The following is a 10,183-nucleotide window of genomic DNA, read 5'->3' on the forward strand; positions in this document are numbered from 1 at the left end:
CTCCATTCACAATATCCTCAAAGAAAATAAGATACTTGGGAATCAACCTAACAAAAGAGGTGAAAGATTTATACAATGAAAACTACAGAACCCTAAAGAGAGAGATAGAAGAAGATCTTAGAAGATGGAAAAATGTACCCTGTTCATGGATAGGCAGAACTAACATCATCAAAATGGCGATATTACCCAAAGTTCTCTATAGGTTTAATGCGATACCAATCAAAATCCCAACAGCATTTCTTGTAGAAATAGATAAAGCAATCATGAAATTCATATGGAAAAACAAAAGACCCAGAATAGCAAAAGCAATTCTAAGCAGGAAGTGTGAATCTGGCGGTATAGCGATACGAGACTTCAAACTGTACTACAGAGCAATAGTAACAAAAACAGCATGGTACTGGTACCAAAACAGGCAGGTGGACCAATGGTACAGAATAGAGGACACAGAGACCAATCCACAAAATTACAACTTTCTTATATTTGATAAAGGGGCTAAAAGCATGCAATGGAGGAAGGATAGCATCTTCAACAAATGGTGCTGGGAATATTGGAAATCTATATGCAACAAAATGAAGCTGAATCCCTTTCTCTCACCATGCACAAAAGTTAACTCAAAATGGATCAAGGAGCTAGATATCAAATCAGAGACACTGCATCTGATAGAAGAAAAAGTTGGCTATGATCTACATACTGTGGGGTCGGGCTCCTAATTCCTTAATAGGAGACCCATAGCACAAGAGTTAATAACTAGAATCAACAAATGGAACTTACTTAAACTAAAAAGTTTTTTCTCAGCAAGAGAAACGATAAGAGAGGTAAATAGAGAGCCTACATCCTGGGAACAAATTTTTACCCCTCACACTTCAGATAGAGCCCTAATATCCAGAATATACAAAGAACTCAAAAAATTAAACAATAAGATAACAAATAACCCAATCAACAAATGGGCCAAGGACCTGAAAAGACACTTCTCAGAGAAGGACACACAATCAATCAACAAGTACATGAAAAAATGCTCACCATCTCTAGCAGTCAGAGAAATGCAAATCAAAACCACCCTAAGATACCATCTCACTCCAATAAGATTGGCAGCCATTATGAAGTCATACAACAACAAGTGTTGGCGAGGATGTGGGGAAAAGGGTACACTTATACAAAGTGATATACTAAGTGAAGCTAGCCAATCCTTAAAAAACAAATGTTAAATGTCTTATTTGATTTAAGGAGAGCAACTAAGAACAGAACAGGGAGGAAGAGCATGAGGAAAAGAGTAACATTAAACAGAGACGAGTGGGGTGAGACAAAGGGAGAGAGAAGGGGTATTGCATGGAAATGGAAGGAAACCCTCAATGTTATACGAAATCACATATAAGAGGTTGTGAGGGGAAAGGGGGGAAAAACAAGGGAGAGAACTGAATAACAACAGATGAGTTAGAGAGGGAAGATTGGAGGAGAGGGGAGCGGGGATAGTAGGGGATAGGAAAGGTAGCAGAATACAACAGTCACTAATATGGCATTATGTAAAAATGTGAGTCTGTAACCAATGTGATTCTGCAATTTGTATTTGGGGTAAAAATGAGAGTTCATAACTCACTAGAATCAAATGTATGAAAGATGATATGTCATGAGCTTTGTAATGTTTTGAACAACCAATAAAAAAAACCTAAAAAATAAATATTAAAAAAAAGAAATAAACAAAAAATTCTAAATACTAGAATTCTTTGAATAAATTTGGTTTCCTCAGGGAAAATGATGCCCAACTGATGATTATGACATGTGAATACACCATTCTTTAACTTTATATTCAAGTTTAAACAAAAAAAAACATTTTAAAAGAGGAATTGAATCCAGAAATGCTAATCACTGAACTACATTCTCCAGTTCTTTATTTTTTTCTTTTAGGACAAGATCTAAGTTGCTTAGAGACTCACTAAGATGCTGAGACTGATGTCAAAATTGGGATCCTCCTGCCTCAACCTCCTGTTGCTGGGATTACACGTGTGTACTACCACACCTGGCTAATTTTTTCTTTTTCCTTTTTGTTCTTGGACTTGAACCCAGGGCTTCACACATGTAGACAAGCACTCTACCTCCAAGCTTTACCCCAAGTATTAAGTATTACAAAAAGTATTACAAAAATTATTGTAAATAAATTATACAGTGAATTAAAGGTTAAGAGAATTTAAAAAAAAAAACATAAGACAAGATTTCCTTCTCAGCTTTCCTTGAGCTCTCAACTCTGGATCTTCTTCTTCGGCCCTATTTCATTTCCAACTGAAGCCGTTGATCACCTCAAAAATGTTTTCAAGTTCCTCTGCTCACTTTGAGAAAGATTTGTAGATTTCAAGTTCTTAGTTGAAGTCTCTGATTAGTAAATTCAAGTGAAATCTTGTCAAAGGAATACCAAGAGTAGCATCTAGCATAGGAACCAGGTGTTAGAGGACCAAGATTGGAAGCAACCCCTTTGTTCATTCATTCCTTCAGTCCACAGGAATTTGTTAGTGTGTTCAAGGTGACAGGCAGTATGACATGTACTGCAGGTACTGAAGGGCAGAGGTATTTGCCCTCTGGGAGCTGACAGTCTGGTTGGGATAAGAAACTAAGTGGACAAGTGCTATGAGGTAGGTGGGGGACAACTGCCAATGTAAGAGTAGAGTGTGGAGTAAATTATTCTAGTCAGCTTTTTTTTGTTTTCCGCTGCTGTAACTAAAAGACCTAACAAGAACAACTTTAGAGGAGGAAAAGTTTATTTGAGGGCTCATGGTCTCAGAAGTCTCAGTCCATAGACAGCCAGCTCCGTTCCTCAGAGCTCCGAGGTGAGGCAGAACATCATGGTGAAAGAGTGTGGCAGAAGGAAATGGCTCACTTGATGATCAGAAAGCAGAGAAAGAGACTCCATATATAAAATATATACCCCAAAGGCACACCTCCAATGCCCACCTCCTCCAGCCTCACCCTACCAGCCTTGAGTGAGTTACCGCTCAGTTAATCCCATCAGAGATTAGTTCACTGATTGGGTTAATACTCACAATCATTTCTCCTCTGAACCTTCTTGCATTGTCTCACACATGAGCTTTTGGGGGACACCTCACATCCAAACCATAATAGGCCCCATGAAGGCAGCCCTGCTCCCATGCCTAGAACAGAGCCTGACATGTGTAGGCTAGCAATCAATACTTGTAAAAAAAAAAAAAAAAACAGAAAGGAGGGAGAAAGAACAAGCAGATTGGTCTGGGGTAGTGGCTCAGAGGTAGAGCGCTTGCCTAGCATGTGTGAGGCCCTGCGTTCCATCCTCAGCACCACATAAAAATAAAATATTGTGTCCACTTATAACTAAAAAATAAATATTTAAAAAAAGAACAGGCAGATAGACTTCAGTGAAAAATCTTAAGAAGAGAGCCTGAGCTGGAGTTAGTTAATAAGTCTGCAAAGACTCCCTGAGACCTTCTGAAGCTAGGAGAGAGTTCTTTGCTCAGAAGGAAGCACAGCATATGTGCAAAGTTCCAGAGGCAGAAGGAAATCTGGTTCATGACAGAACCAATGGGCAGAAGGGGTCATTGTGAATCCACATTTTTTTAAAAAAAAACAACGAAAGAGAGAAGAAATTCAGTTTTATTTTGTGCTCATTGAAGCTTTCATTTACACCAGGGCCTGGTGTATTGAAGAAAAGGAAGAAAAAATCCCTGCCTTAAGTCAAGTACTCATGTACTTGTCAGGCTTGACAGGATATTGATTTTTTTTTTTTTCAGTTTTTTGGCCCCAAGAGATTGCCCTTCCAGTATCAGTGTAGTGAGGAACCACCCGCAAACTGCTGGATTAGTCAATGCACCATTTCACTTTAGTGCTTCTAGAGTTAAAATCTGTCAAGCTGTCAAAAGTGTCCACCCTTTTGCAACAAAGCATAAAATAATTTCAATGGGCATTTCACTGAGTCCTTCCCAGCCTGGTCTGGTCGTTATTGGCCGGGCTGCTTTGACCTCTGGGATGCTGCCCCTCACCCCAGGACAAGCCTCCTGGCCACTCTTCAGGTGGTGGTTTCTAATTTAGATCTTCATCTAGTATATCAAAAATAGTCCTCAAAAAAGATGGCACTTCCAGAATTCTTATTCAACAGGATGATTGGGAAATAGGGCTTCCAAGGGTAAATACCTGTGTCCAACTGTAACACCTTGGAGATCCACAGTGATCAAGATCCCCAAGGAAGTTTCCCCAAGGAAAACATGAGCATGCAGGGCAGAAAGGGAGTCTGGCTGTGGGGAAGGCCAAAGACATTCATGCAGACACTCAGTTTTTCATTGTAAAACAGTCCCCGGAAACTAAGCTCACAAAATAATCATTTAAAAAATCCACCAAAAAGGAACATGAATACAAAGTCAGCTGCCTGACCGCACAAAAAGCCGCCTTCTAGCCTTCGAGAGTAACGGTGTAGAAAAAAAAATCATGTTATATGACAGATCCAAATGCAACTGGCCCCCGAAAATAAGAAATCGGCGGTTAAACTCCATATCAGAAAAGTTGTGATTAATTCAACATCACAGCAGACGCTGGCGGGGCTGCAGACATATCAGGCAGTGGAACCTGCAGGTGCCCAGCCCAAGGCTGCGCTTCCCCCACTGGGCCACCGCCCCACATTCCAAGACTTCTCCTTCTGCCAGTATGTCTTTGGCACAGGGAGCCCACCTCTTTAGGAAGGAAAAGAAGAAACTATGAAAGTACATCTTCCATTGTTCTATAACAGTTTCATCTGATCTATTATACGTATGTGTATGTGTCTAAATTCTGAATCATGCTGTAAAACACTGAGAAGAATTCATTGGGTTGAGGTCAAAAAGTATGAAAAGCCCTAAGCTAGAGCTGGGGAAGAGTGTGGAGGGGCAGGGGAAGTAGTGAATCAAAGATGAACCTGGAAAAAGAACAGGAAATAATACACTGGAAGCCTTGTAAGCCTTTTCGACATGATTAAATGTCGCGCCCTGTGCACACAACCAGGTCTCTTTCCTCTTCTCCGTCATGGGTGGAGCAGCACTTGCCCTCTCCAAAAGTCAGGTGGATGCTGCCTCCAGAACTATAAGCAAAGCTAAATCAACCTCTTCTCTTCCTAACTTAAAAAAAAAAAAAAAGTTTGATGTCCTTTGGCAGCATGAAATCACTAAACATTTTTAAATGAGTGACATAATCAGATTGCACACTTCGCAAAGATTGCCTGTCACTTGAAATGAATCATTTCTGCAGCCAATTTTTTTTTTCACTGCTAGATCAGAATTCCTAATTACTTTCAAGTGCTTTTAGAGTAAAGACCCAAGCCTTTCCCAGGTTTACAGGACCCTTCTATATCTGAGACTGAGGGTAAACCTCACTTGAGTTCTTCCCACCCAACTGCACCCATCTCTAAAAGCAAGTAATTTCCTTCCTTCTGAGCACCACTCAGCCACTCTCAGACCTATGCTGGGATATTTTTGTCCTTCTGCTTGCCTTTTGCTGGGTGCATTCCCCCTCAACCCCAGCAGGGACTCAGGCTGAAAACCAATAGGGCTCCCCTCTCAGGAGGCATTTGTCTGAACTCCAAAGAATTTCCTTTCTTCTGTCTTGGGATTTCAAAGCCTACTACACCCATCATTTGCATGATAACTCTTTTAAGGTCTCTGTATGCATTCATTAAAAATTGCAAATGTTGGACAAGGTGTCACCTTCCTGTAATTCCAGCACTTGCAAGCCAGAGGCAAAAGGATTGCAAATTCAAAGACAGCCTTAAGTGCCCCTGGGTTCAATCCCTGGTTAAAAACAAAACAAAACAAAACAAAAAATCCCTGCAAAGACTCTGCACTGTGTCTCTGGGCTCCTTGTTTCAGCATCTAACACAGTGAGCAGCCCACAGCAGTACTTAACAGATATGTTCAAGGAGTGGATATAAGCAAATGTGAACACATCACCTGGAAGCATCAATTAAAAACTATTTTAACAATACAATTGGTAGGATAAGCAGTATCAATGGAGAGGAACAAGCAGCTGCAATTATTTGGGATGTAAAATTGACAATATGAGCATCTGACTCAATAACTTGCTCAGGCTGGCCTCCAACTTATGATGCTTTTGCCTTAGCCTCCCTAGTTGCTAGGATTATAAGCATGTGCTCCTAAAATGTGCCCAGATCCATTATATTTTATATGTGGAGCTAATTGCACTTTACCTGGAAGCTAGTTATGTCTTCCCTGGCATAGGTGTCTTTCTGTAGGATAGTACCACTATAAAACTCCATTTAGCTAATGCAATGGGAGAATCGTGACCCTAAAGACTAAGACTCTTAACCACTTAAGACTAATGCACCTCCTTTTCTATTCTGATAAGTCCTCCAGGCAGAGCAGGAAAGAAATCAAATGTTAATTCTCCTAGTTCAGAAAATTATAGCGCTAACCATTTGGATGGGGGCAGGGTCCCCTTTTTATTTGAGTTTCTTTCTCAAAATAGGTATGGATCACACCTCCCAATTTAGTATCTGTCCTTGAGAGATTTCCATGTGCTTCATTTAATTAGGCCATAATTAGAGGAACCAGTGGGCACACTAAGAAATATCAGAAGACCCAACCCTGAGGACTCCCATTCATCCAGAAGCACAGAACAACAGGCTCTTCTCAGTACAGAAAAAGGATATCTGAGCTTTTCCTCTGACTCTCTGAGGGAATCTTACTTATGACTTCAAAAAACACTTGGCATTTTGCCTCTGCAAGTGCCCTGGCAGCCTCAAACTACACTACCTTCACTTTATTACCCAAATCCTCTCAAACTGTATTTCCACTCCACCCCACACTTAAGAATATTTTTCTTTCTTTCTTCTCTTTATTACATAGATTTTGCTTTTCTAACTAAGAATATTTTTTCCTTCTCTTTTCACCTCAGGGGTCCTATTGAAGGTCCCTAGTATGATTAAGGAGTTTGTGTGTGCCACAGATAAGCCCAGTTCAAGGGTCACATAGACGCTACCACCGCCAAGCTTGGTCTCCTCTTGTAGCAGGGCTCACTTGACGCTTTGACTATATCCCTTGTCACTTTAAAACTTATATGTTTTTTTTTCTTTTTCCCAACCCCCTTTTCCCTCCCTGACTTTCTTTTCCCTCATCTTCTTTTTCCTAGCCTTCTCTCTTTTTTCCTGACTTTCTCCTCCCTGATCTTCTTTTCCTTGATCTTCTCCTTCCTGATCTCTCCTTCATAATGTCATTTTCTCTGAATCACCTCTTTAAAATCCCCCTGTTCCTGTTGATGGGCACAATCACAGGTTCTGGGACAGGATTCCCCTGTGTTTCTCCTTTTCTAGCAAAACAATAAAACATTTTCCTTTCTCTAAGACCTTGTCTTCGTGATTGGATTGGCATCAAGGATGAGGACAGAACTTCCTGTTACACTCTCACACCCCAGTTGCTGCTTTCCACCAACCCAGCTGGGTTTCACCCCCCCACCGTGGGGGCATCTTTTCCAGTTCATCTGCTCAGAAGAAGACCCTTCTCTAGAGTTCAGAGGGGAGGAGGGAGCAGAGGTAAACTAAGGTGTTGCCGAGAGCTTGGTCCTTGTCCAGGATGCTAATCCAATAACATGGACACGGTTTTGAAAAAAAAGAAAAATGATTTATTGCTTTGCTAACAAAGGAGAAATGCAGGGGTCTCCTGTTCCAAAGGCTATGATTCTGCCCATAAGAAGGAACAGGGGCTTTTAAAGAGGTGACTCAAAGTCTACATTGCATGTGTTTTCCGTCTGGAGATGTAATGTACTTGTTCATTTGGGAGATAGTCATTTCGGAGATCTTCTGGTACCATCCCCAAAGTCTGGATTGCTTCATTCCTATGGTGAGTATGTACTCAAGGACAGATAACTCTGCCTAGGATGAGGAGGAAAGGTAATCCTACTTCCCCTGAGATCAGGGAAGAGCAGGAAGAGAGGAAGAGAAAGAAACATGTCCATTTTTTAAAATCAGTTGCAGTGGCAGAGCATCAAGGGTTATACTCAAAACATAAAGTGGAACACTGTGACAAAGGGAGGACAGTAGTTTCCTCTTTTGGGGGAAGAGACAAAACAAAGTCTGGAAATAGAGACGTCAATCATATTGTCTGGGGACTACATCAGTGTTAAGAGTGTTTTCCTTACATGCACAAGCCCCAGCAATATCACAGGAGAAGTGTCTCCAGAGAAGCTCTGAGGAGTCCCTGAAGAGAAGGGGAAACTTGACTTAGGACTAGCAGGGTCCTTGGCTTATGTGATGGAAAAGAATTTCAGCATGTGCCACAGAGAAGCATTAGTCAAAGGCTTATTTAAGAAAGTAGATACATATTCAAGGGAGAATGTGGGCATCTCCAGAGTGAGAGATGCATTTTGGGGGGTTTCCATATTGATTTATTCATTCATTCATTCACTTATACTTGGGATTGAATGAAGGGGTGCTCTATCACTAAGCTACATATCCAACCCTTTATATCTTTTATTTTTGAGACTGGGTCTTGCTGAATTGCCCAGGCTGTCTTCAAACTTGTGATCCTCCTACCTCATCCTTCTGAGTTGCTGGGATTACAGGCCTTTGCCACCATGACAGGCCCAACTCTTTTAAAGAAAACTTGATGAGGATGGGTATAGGAAGATATGTAGGGGATGACATCAGTCTAGTGATCTCGAGGCAGTTTATGGTGGTCTGGTCATCCTCAAGATGCATAGGTTGAGGATGCAATCCTCAATAGATCAGATCAATAGCTATTGCTGGAAAGTCCCCTAAATTATAGATTTCTCAAAATATCATATCTCTCTGCTTAATCTACTTATTGGTGGAATAATTAACAGTGCACAAGGTGAAGGAATAGCAAGAAATGAGAGCCGGGAAAGGGAGAAATGAAAGATGGAGACAAGGCAAAGGTACACAGTGTATTTGTCCGAGCTGACAAATAAAGGCCATCTCTCTACAAGAGAGAGATGCAAAAAAGGCTTGCTTGGGTTCTGGGATTTTTTTATAGGGCAGACTCAGGAATCAGAGCTGGCGGGTCCTGATGCTGGCATTTAAGGATTGGATTGGTATGAGGGAATGATGAACCTTTTTCAGAAAGGCACGTGGGGGAGGGAAAGCAACCTTTTTCCTTAAAATGGTGGCTGTCTCTTAAGATGTCCATCCAGACCCTAAACAAGGACCTTATACAAGGTGGATTTACAGATTTCCCAGGAATTTGGGATTGCTAGGCCAGGGAGAGAGACTGGCTTGGAGAGTGACAGGCCCCGAAAGTATGTGGAATTCTGAATTAAAATTTTATGTCCTTGGCCTTTCTTTATGTCTCTTTTCTACCTACATATTATTTTTTCTGACTTCAGAACCACAAAAAAAAAAAAAAAAAAAGAGGAAGGAAGGAAAGAAGAAAAAAGTGAATGTTGGTTTTTTGGGTTTTTTTTTTTTTTTTTTTTGGTATACCAGGAATTGAACTAGGGAATTTGCACATGCTTGGCAAGCAGTCTACCACTAAGCTACATCCCGAGTCTTGAGCATGGGCTTCTTAAGCTTCCATAGCCTGTACATTAAAACCAAATTGAATGTATTAATTTTTCATACATTCAATTATCACACCATACCTATCACCTTGGTACATGATGTCTTTCCGTTGTCATATGTACCATCTTGTGCTGTGATGACACGATTTTGTCATCAGTATTCTCTATTCAAACTACTTTTCTGAAAAATAATTATTTCTGCCATGCACAAATGGTGTCTACTCTGCCTTCACTTGACAAGAATGTTTCATTTACATATTTAGTCTACTTCTGTTTTTTCTCATCAGCCTGTGATGATTGAAATGGTGTTATTTAATGCCAACATAATTACACAAAACACAAAACAAGCCTAAGAAATTGAGAGATAGCCCTCAGTTGCAAAATGATCCAGGGGTTACCAAATACACTAGTGCTAATTTTTTAAAGATGAAAACAGTAATTTTCAATTTCTTTACTATCTTTTTAAACTTAACTTTTAACTGATACAAAACCAGAAATTCTACATCTTAATGGGGTACCATGTGATGTTTTGATTGATACATGTATATATTGTGCAAATGAAATCAAGAGAAAGCCTGAATAAACCCTCTAACTTCACTTGCTTTTAGTTACTAGCTTTTAGATGTCACATAGCTGAGCAACATATTACCATTAGCTTTGCTATAAATAACAC

General features: G+C 40.4%; 1 pseudogene; it reads right to left on the minus strand.

Annotated features, from left to right (window-relative positions):
• Window positions 1-3,924: 3,924 nt before the first annotated feature.
• On the minus strand, window positions 3,925-4,426 carry LOC110598189 (derlin-2 pseudogene; annotated as a pseudogene).
• Between the last annotated feature and the right edge of the window lie 5,757 nt (window positions 4,427-10,183).

Source organism: Ictidomys tridecemlineatus, chromosome 9, assembly GCF_052094955.1.
Source record: "Ictidomys tridecemlineatus isolate mIctTri1 chromosome 9, mIctTri1.hap1, whole genome shotgun sequence".
NCBI classification, from domain to species: Eukaryota; Metazoa; Chordata; class Mammalia; order Rodentia; family Sciuridae; genus Ictidomys; species Ictidomys tridecemlineatus.